A 10,096-nucleotide genomic window follows, 5' to 3' on the forward strand; every position below is an offset into this window, starting at 1 on the left:
GGGGACTCAGGAGGCCAGGATCTAGGGCATCTTGAGGCAAGCCCCCCTCCCACGGCCCTTCCTAAAACTGCGTGCTCTCTGCTCAAAATCTCTTTAGAAATCAGCAGATCCCAACCTGTCAGGGCACCGCCGGGGCACCCGGGGATAGAGACGCCCTCGGTCTCGGGTTCACGCAGCCCGAGAGGGGGCAAGAATTTCATGTTATCTGCATCTGCCCCCGCGGAAGGGCTCTTGGGAGCAAACAGCCCATGCACCCCTGCCTCCGGAGGGCCTCACATTTGTCCAGAATATCCTGTACTCTTTGTGGAAAAAGAAAAAGCTCCACTGGGGGGGGGGGGAGGGAGATTTTCCAGGTGATCCCTTCCCTAATAGGAGACCCCCCTCACTGTCAGGGCCCGAGACGTCCCGCCAGCCAGGCCCACTGTGCCCTCATGGAGCCGCAGCTCTTCCACGCTGCAGGGAGTAGCATAGAGACGGAAGCAGAGGCCCTGGCCAAGATGCACACTTACGGGTTAGAGGCCTTGTCTGTCCCTTGCTGTGTTTCATTCATTCACTCACTCACTCATTCCTTCATTTACTCTCGCCCTAAAAGCATCAAGTCAGGACCAGGCGATGCAGATCACACCCTTTAGGAGCTCCCGACTGGGTGGATGCATACGGGAACAGGCATCAGCAACAGGCCACTGAGAAAAACGCCGTGAGTGCTCCCCTAAGAGGGAAAGGCCAAGTTTTGTCTCCGGGATGCAGGGAAAGGTCCCAGAGAGAAGGCGACGTTTGAGCTGATTCTGCAAAGATGAGGGAGGACAGGCGGCCGGGAAGGACCCAGCTTGAGTGGAAGTGCTGAGAAGGAGCCCTCACGCTGTGGATCCGAAGCTCACTGTGGTCCAGGGTAGGACTCGAGGTGGGGCGATGGAAGCCTGAGGAATCCGACCGCCCCAAAAGGAGAAGAAAGGAGGGGGAAGGGGAGCACAGTAGCACAAGTCCCACTGGTTATACTCTTCCCTCCAAGGGTCATCTTTGACCTTTCCATTCATTCTGAAAAATGGGAATAGACTATAGCCCAGTTGACACAGCCAGGAAGGGCTCCCCTGTCCTAAATCATCATCATCATCATCATCATCATCATCAGATCATAATAATAAATATTTACTATTATTGTTGTTATTCCTCTCCACTTGACTCAACAAGGTCCAGGAGGTTGCTCTGTGAACCATCTGGACACTGGTTTGTATGGTGGGTCTAGAAGGGTTTGGAAGCACATTTGGGTGGCTTTGCTGGAAGACACCTGTCCCCCCGCCACTCAGTCTGGTTCTTTGTTCCAAAGTCAGCTCAAGAGGCAAAAGACCTAGATGCTTTCCCTTCCTCCACACATCTAGTGGCGGAGGCTTGAAGAGGCATTGCCAGGCTCTTCTGAGGGTGTCTGTGGGCAGAGATGAACGGAGCTGGGAGGGAGGGGTGGTTAGACCAGGAGCACAGGCTGCCTCCAATCTCCAGGCCGGAGCTCACCACTAGAAGGGTGCATACTCATTTCTCTAAAGTAGGGCTTCACGTTTCAGATTGACTGGTGTCTCACCCCTTCCTCCTCATTCCTCCATCCTCCGCTCCCTCCAACAGGCCGGAGCCATGGTTTCTCCGCTGGAAGATCCTTGGTCCTTACATGCATCCTTGGGTCTTGAAAACCCACCACCATTCCCTCTGCTTTGACTTCCAGCCCCATAGCTTCCTGCCCCATCTTTGGCTTTTGAGGAAATAAGGAAGGTATTGCAAAGTCCCCCGAGCGCTCCGACACCTGCTGAACTTCAGTGTTACCCATCAGTCCCCCTGGACTGAATTCTGGTTGTGAGCTCCTCTAACTGGGCGGCTCTGCCTCCACGCCAGGCCTGATGTCCTTCGTAAAGGTCTGTGGAATCCATCGTCATTCTCTCAACTGGAGAGGGGGTTGAGGAGAGGCTTCCAAGACCCCCCCACGCCCCGACATGGCACAACATTTGGAATGTGCTGATCTCTTTGGCGTGAGACAGGAAAGTTAGTGTGACCCAAGGAGATGGCTTGTCCCCAGAAACCTGGTGGGGACCTCAGCACCCATGGCCTGGAGTGTGTGTGGAGCCTTCATCACCAGCTTCCCACTGGTCATTTGCTTCTAGCTTTGCACCATGTTTTGAAGAGCCAGGAGGACCTCGCCCCAGGAGGTTTCTAGTTAGGGCCCCAAGTCAGCCAGCTTGCATGTTGATTCTTTCATCACTGTCTAGGTTCAGTACTTTGGTCCAAAAAGTAACTGTACAAAGGTAGGACGGGTACGATGTGGTTTAGCAGCAGCAGAAATAGGAAACAAACAAACAAAAACAACAAAACCAAACAAACCCAACCTAGGTTGAACTTATGATACACTTTAAGAAACCCCACGAACGTGAGATAGTTGCCCAAAAGAGCAAATTCCATCTTGGTTGTGTTATTAGAAATATGAGACAGGAAATAAGGAAGGTGAGATTCCTCTTCTACTCTGGGCTGATCAGATCACACCTGGTTCATTGCATTCAGTTACGGGTTTCCCACCTTAAGAAGGGCCAAGACAAATCTCAAAGTGAGAAAAAAAATGCTTGAGTAGCTTTGATCATATGTCACTCTGGGGAAAGATCAAGAAATGGGGTTTTTATTCTAAAGAAGTGATGCCTGGGGGATGCGGGGGGAGATGTGAGAGCCATTTTCAATGATATGAAGGTTGCCACGTAGGGGAGGCTCATATTGGCTCTTAGTGGCCCCAAAGGGTAGAATTAGGGGCAATCTCTTTCCCTGTTCCCACTTCTCCAGGGAAGTGCCTTTTTAGCAACAGACTAGGGAGGATGCGGGCAGGCAGCAAAAGAAATCTGATGGTTCTGGAGGCAATCGAGGGCCCAGGAGAGGGCGAAGTCTCTCCTCAAGGGGTGAGTGGAAGGAGCAGATACACTCCCACCAGGTGGTACAGAACACCTGTCTGAACAGGTGGGAGCAAAGCCTCAACCCGAGTCCATAAATCAAGCCGAGGTCTCTTCCTCCCATCTTGACCCCACCTTCCCTCCCATTTCATCCTTCTCTCTTTAATTGACCAGAGCCTGGTGCAGGGCTGTGCAGCCGGCGGTTTAAGGGTTTGGTCTTGCCTAGCCAGGTCTCCGCACACGGGGCGCTTCCCCAGCACCCCCGCTCTGCACGGGGCGTCCTGTGATCTGCGCACACCTCCATCACACATCATCCTATACTTACTGATTTCTTGTCTTTCTCTCTCAAGAGACCGTGACATTCTTAAAAGAAAGGAAAGTCCTATATGCTTTATGCTTAGGAGCTCCTGGCGCGTGATAGGTGCTCAGTGTTTGTCGAGTGGGTGCAAATGAAGCGGGGCCTGCGTGGCGGAGTGTGGCCCTTTGCTACCGAGGCTTGGGTCTGGGTCTAACCCCCCGCCTTCGTTTCACTGTTTCCTCAAGGATTGATCAGAACCAGCAGCTGCAACCAGAGCTTTTCCTGCTCCATGGGATCTGAGAGCTCATCACCTTGCTCTTCCTTTCTTGGGCTTGGGCTAGAGGCCCCATTCCTGAGGTGGGCGTATTCTCTGGAGGCTAAGGATGGTCTCTTCTTCCAGGCCCTCTCTCTCAAGGCCTAATTTATCCCCTCAAATGATAAAACCCCAAGACACATCTTAGGGAAGCCCTCTTGTCTTTAGCTCAGCCACTCTGGACATTTCCCACTATTATCTGCTCCAAACAATCTCTGCAACTTGCCTGGAGGCCTTCAGGGTTTGGGGAACTTCCATTTCCTCGGGGAATGGTTGTTGCAAATGTTCTTTTTCTTTTCTTCTTTTTTTTAAGATCTTATTTGTTTATTCATAAGAGACACAGAGAGAGACCGAGACACAGGCAGAGGGAGAAGCAGGGTCCCTGCGGGGAGCCTGATGTGGGACTCGATCTTGGGACTGATGTGGGACTCGATCTTGGGACTCCGGGATCACAACCTGAGCCGAAGGCAGATGTTCAACTGCTGAGCCACCCAGGTGCCAGAAATTTTAGTTTTCGACATTAACATCTGAACACTCCTTTAGAAAAGCCAGAGGAAGCAGAGGAGTGGGAGGAGGATTCTTTTTTTGTTTTGTTTAGGGTTTTTTTTTTTTTTTTTTTTGGAAGAGAGGAGCATTCTTAATTGAAGAAGGCTTTGATAAGTTGGAACAGTCCAAGTTATTAAACAGTAGAGGGAGGAGATTTCAGGAGCACTTGCCTCTTCTGTCTTTAACTCATGGTTCCGCCTTTAGGAGAATTCGAGGGTGTGGACAGTGCAGAGGAGAGATGGGTGTCATTGTTAAGTCATAGCTTCCCTCAATGTCATGCACTTACTATGTGACAGACACTCACTCCACCAGGTGCTGGGAAATAAGTGGGTGGCTAAGACTCGGTCCCTGAGCACAAAGACTTTGGGTGCAGTGAGGGAGACAGCCTGGTGACACGGAGGGGCAAGGCTGGGAGCCCCTGCACTAGCCTTGTGGAGTCCAGAGAGGAGTCTCTATCCCTGCCCAGTAGATCAGGGAGGCTTCATGAGGAGGTGCCAACGGCTGAGCTCGGAAATTCAAGAGGAAATAGGCCAACTGGAGAAAAGAGGGGATTTGTTGTGGGGTATTCTTGGGGGCAGAGGGCCCAGCAGGGATGGACTGGTTGTCTTTCTTCCTAAGTAAAAGATAAAACGGGGTGGGTCATTGGACAGAGGTCAGATGTACCCACCTGGGGGGCCTAGAGTGACGCAGGGGAGGCGATTGAAGGAGCCCACTCTGCCTGGGAGGAAACAAAACAAACAAAAAAAAAACGTAAGCCAGACTGTTTCATGAGCATCTCTGCAGGATGGCCCTGCGCAGGTAATCGCGGTGGCAATCTCTGCTGGCTGCCTTGTCGTCGTGTTTTCTCTGTTTCATGAGATGCCAGTTCGAATTTGCTAAATAAAGAGGGACGGTTGGCAGTCGGGGGAGACAACCGACTGGTGAGCTGGTAAAGTGAGACAAGCAGGCTCGAGGCCACCAGGGCTGCTTAGCTCAGGGCCCGGGAGGGCTAGGGTGTGCATGTGCGCCTGCATGTGTGCACGTGTGCGCGTGCATGCGGATGCGGTGCGGGCTAGGGTGTGCATGTACGCCTGCATGTGTGCACGTGTGCGCGTGCATGCGGACGCGGTGCGACGGCTAACGAGGATGCAAGCCTGTTCCCAGGCTGGCTTCCCAGGAGTCGCAGAAGGGCGGTCAGGTGGGCAGAATGGCTGAAAAAGAAGGGGGGGAGGCAGGTAGTCGCAGAACTTCCTCCTTGAAGGTGCGTTTGCACATACCGAGCTGTTGGATGGGGAAGTGATCCAGTCTGGGTGTCTCTTCTCGGAACCTGACACACTTAAACAAAACAATTAGAAATGGGACGAAACGACGAGAAACCAGACTTTCATCTGGGGGCTCATTTGGGGGGGGCGCGGGGGGCAACAGGCTGGGCTCTCAGAAGGTGCTAGCAGGTGCCAGCTCATCCATCTTTGCCCGAGTTCCTGGGGAAGCAAGCTCTGCTGCTGAGTGCAGCAGTTCTGAGCACACATAAGCAATAAAACAGGCCAGGAGCCTTCACTGCAGGGGAATGGGATAATCCTACAATTTAATAAGCAGGAACATGCGGCAGGGCTGAAGCAAATTGCTCCTGGGTGATGAGATTGTCGTCTCTCGGCAGAATCAGGAGGGAAGCGGTGCGAAGGTTGTTTGGGGTTTGTGTTACTGGGGTGGGGGATGGCATGAGGGGAAGCTGGGGAAGAAGAGGACCCGGCCTTGAGCCTAAACCCTGGGATTCATTCCGAAGGCTGGGACACAATGATAGCCTAAGTCGGTTGGGCACTGCTTGAAACTCAGGATGGGGGGAGGAAGGGAAGGGACTCCTGTTTCTCACTGAACTGAAAGACACTGGGGGTCAGGTGACACAGCCCATGGGGCGGGGGGGAATGGGGGGGTAGGGGGTGGGAAGGGAAGCAGAGGTAGGTTTGAGCCCAGACTCCGTTAAGGCTAGTTATGCAGCGTGATCACTTGGCCTCTGCCGCTCTGCTTCCTCGTCTGTAAGATGGGCACAGGGGTAATGCTAGGTAACGCGTGGGAACGGTCCCCCCAGAACTCTGAAGAGGTTTGCAGTCATCATGAAGGCTTATCACAGCTAAGATTCAAAATGTTAAAACGCAGAGTTTTTATGGACTTGGGGGTTGCGAGGTGCATCCAAGTGGTCCGGGTTCAGTGTTTGATGCGGGCACGTCCCCCGTGTTCCTCAAGCCAACCCAGAGATGTTTTTGCAGCTGGCTGCCACCCCGGCTTATGAGAGCCGAGTATTAAAATTCCCAGAAAATAGTTTGCCATCTGGTTGCTGAACACGTTGGTTTTTTTTTGGGGAATCAGCCGCAGCGGGAGGACTTAACCCTGCGCCAGAAATCAGGGGCCTCTTGAGAGGCAGCGGTATAGGCATTTACCAGCACAGGCCCGACCCCCACTTTTCTGCCTTCCGTGGTGCTGCGTGCTGCTTCCCTAGGGCCAGCTGCCCGGGACACTCCGCGCGTTGGAGCAGGGATGCTGAGGACCCTGGAGGGGCCTGGGTCTGGTCCTGCAACCCAAACTCCTGTTGTCACCCGGCTGCTTTCTGTCTCTGGATGTCATCTATAGGGTTCTGTACTCTTGTGCTTTTCGGTACCCTCCTCCCTCCGCCCAGAATGTTCTTCTGAATTCTGAATATACTTGATCTTGAAGCAGCATTCTCCTTCCCAAAGTGTCTAAAGTTCCCTGATCTCGAGAATTCCCAGACCCCTCCATGTGGACCTCTCCGTGGCACCTCTTCCTACTGCGGTGGGCAAGTGGGTGCCGGGCCCCCCCACCGCCGCAGGGCTGGGGCGTCCTCCTGAGGCAGGGCCAGATGCCATCCACATGTCCCGATAGCCTCTCTTACAATAATTATACCAGGGTTTGTCCTCATGGTTTGCTCCTGGCATCCTCAGGGCATAGACTTTTCACAGATACGGGAACTGAGGTTAAGTAACTCAGAAGACGTAATAGAACCAGTAAGTGTGAAAATTTAGATTTGAGAAAAGGCTTTTTCTGACTCCGTGGGCCTGGGCCTGGGCTCTTGCTGCCTCTTCCCTTATGTTTCCCTAGTTGGGGTCATTTTCTCTCCCGGACCAAGAACCTAGCACAGTGCCCCACAGTGTCAGGGTTAAATGCCTGCTTGATGAGTTGACTAGAACTTCCTTTCCTTTCAATAATGGATTTTGTAATGAAAATGAGATGGGGATCAGGGAGGAGCTATAGCATGATATTACTTCCACAAGATCAACCCAGCCCCCTGGAAAGCCCTGAGAATACATCCCCCCTCACTAGGCACTCGCCTAGATGTTCCCTTCAGAGCAAAGCCTTGAGTTTGTGTAAAGGCTATTGAAAGGGACAAGCCTGTGGACTTCTGGCCGAGGAAGACTATTTAACAAGATTTGCAGTTCTAAAATAAATAAATAAATAAATAAATAAATAAATAAATAAATAAATTGCAGTTCTAATGGCACACACATCAAACCTTCCAAGCTTAGCAAAGCTCTCCTGCCTCTTGTTGGCTTTGTAGCCAGCACAACACCAATTCACAGTTTCCCTCAAATTGGAGAGCCAGGAGCCCATGTGAAAATGCAAAGTCTACAAGGAAATAAGCTCTTTTTAAGGATTGTCATTAAGGGGGGACACATGATGGGATGAGCACTGGATGTTATACTATATGTTGGCAAATGGAATTTAAATAAAAAAAAAAACACACTGCCCCCCCCCCCCAAAACCAACAACAAAAATGAGAGACATTCCTGAGGATTTCCTTGTAGTCTCTCATGTGTGTCTGTATGCATGCATCTGGGTGTCCTCTTTCCCACACCTTGAGGAAAAAAAAAAAAAAAAAAAAAAAAAACTGTAGGGAGTGGTAAGGATACAGCAATGAGAATTTCCTCTTTTTTCCACAGGCCTGATGCCTCATTCTATCTGGGCTTGGAAATACGAGCCCACCCTATTTTCCAGCCAGTTTTGAAGGGAGGTAAGAGACCTGCTCATGTCTTTTCTGAACCACAAGAGAGCCAACGCCACACAGTGGCGAGGAGGCATTCACTGGGTTGTCCTCTGATGGAAAATCCAAAGCTCAGAATGTCTGCTTTCCCATGAAGGTTCCGCCAGAACGACAGCAGGTAAAATTATAGGTTTACCTTAGGCCAAACATTTGAAGAAACTGTGGCGCTCCTCTTCTCTTCCAGCTAAGCTCTGATGTGTGCAGACTCCCTATAATTACTGTCTAATTGAATTTAACTATAGGGCTAGAACGAGTTTTCAACCAAGTCCCCTCAAATAATTTGTTGCTTATTAGAAAAAAATGGGTACTCTTACTGGCTTTAGGGGCATGCGTATATGGCTGCCCCAAACTCCACAAGAGAGAAAGGAATTGCTGCTGTGAGTTCTGGTCATTTAAAAGGGTTGGTTGAATCACAGTACCCTTGTATCCCAGCTTGGAACATTCCAGAAAGTTCACTGTCTCTAAAAAAGGAACTCCAGAGGGACGCCTGGGTGGCTCAGCAGTTGAGCGCCTGCCTTCGGCCCGGGGCGTGATCCCAGGATCCTGGAATCGAGTCCCGCATCGGGCTCCCAGCAGGGAGCCTACTTCTCCCTCTGCCTGTGTCTCTGCTTCTCTCTCTCTGTGTCTCTCATGAATAAATACATAAAATCTTAAAAAAATAAAATAAAAAGGAAATCCAGAGATGAGGCTTTCCTAGGGCCCCAACATGAAGTGTTCCAGTCCCTCTCACTCTTTTGGTTAGGAGATTATTCTAAATACCCAGACTTTGCAAACCGCGGGTTGTGGGTAAATCTGGGCTTGGGCTTCTTGTTATTCAGCTTGCAAGATGTTTAGATGTTTTTGAGTTGAGGGGAACAGATTGAAATCAGACAGTTTCACATAAAATTCTGGATTTCAGCTTTCCCTCAAAAGGAAGAAAAAAAAAATCTGTCAATCCAGGGCCTGAGGTCCTGCATCAGAACACTTTTTTTGGGCCTGAATCTCAGGCCCTTTAAAGAAGGCAACCATTTTACCTTCTGGCCATCGTCACTCACCCACTTACCCGTCTTCACTAACTGGCCTTTGTCTTTTTTGGATCTTTGAGCCTCCGTCTCTCAACACCACCCCCAGTCCTCTCTGTAATAAGAGCTGATCTTTTTTTGAAGGCAGTGTGATACAGTGTTAAAAGGAAGGCCTTCCGAATTCCAGAAACTTCTATAAATCCTAGCTCCCTTGTTCTCTAACTGTGTTACTCTGGATGCCAACTCTACGTTTCTGATCCCGCTCTCCACATCTGGGACGCACATGGCACCATGTCACAGGCTGGTGTGAGCCTCCCAGCACAACCCTTGTTGGCACAAGGTGGGGATTCAATAACCACTAGTTTCCCATGTTCTCATTCCGCCCTGACGGGACGCAGAGAGAGGATGTTGGTATCAGTCAACGACAGGTAGCTGGGGAGTTTCTTTTGTTTCCTTCTCTGCCTCCACCTTAACCTTCTCACACAGGTGAACTGCAGAGAGGTAAACCTATCTGCTCCAGGTAACTCAGTGAATAACAAATAAACCCAGGTGTCCTGGGCTCTCAGCCCAGTGCTCATTTCACTCAGGACCAGCCTGCCAGCCCCACACAGATTCTTTCCAGGAGAACTGAAGATGCAGCGAGCGTGGGATTTCTGTTGCTTGGGGCTTGACAAAACGGTTTGCGGACAATGAGTGGTTTGAATGTCTGCAAAGAAGCATCGAGGGAGTGACCTGAATTAATCACACAATTGTTGCGAGATATCGCCAGGGTGTTAATAAGCTCTGCTTTACCATGTCGCTCTTTGACGAGGCGGTTTGCACAGACTCACCTTCGGGTAGGCCTTGCCATCCTTTCTGAGGTGACCGTGCAGGAAAGGTGTGACATCTAGGTCGGCACCATCATCACCTCTGGCTGGCTCTTTAAAGCAAAATAAAATAATATCAAATAGCTGATCCAGCCTCATCTCCTTCCCACCACCAGGATCTTTATGTACC

This window comes from Canis lupus, unplaced genomic scaffold (genome assembly GCF_011100685.1).
Source record: "Canis lupus familiaris isolate Mischka breed German Shepherd unplaced genomic scaffold, alternate assembly UU_Cfam_GSD_1.0 chrUn_S1915H2114, whole genome shotgun sequence".
In the NCBI taxonomy this organism is placed as follows: Eukaryota; Metazoa; Chordata; class Mammalia; order Carnivora; family Canidae; genus Canis; species Canis lupus.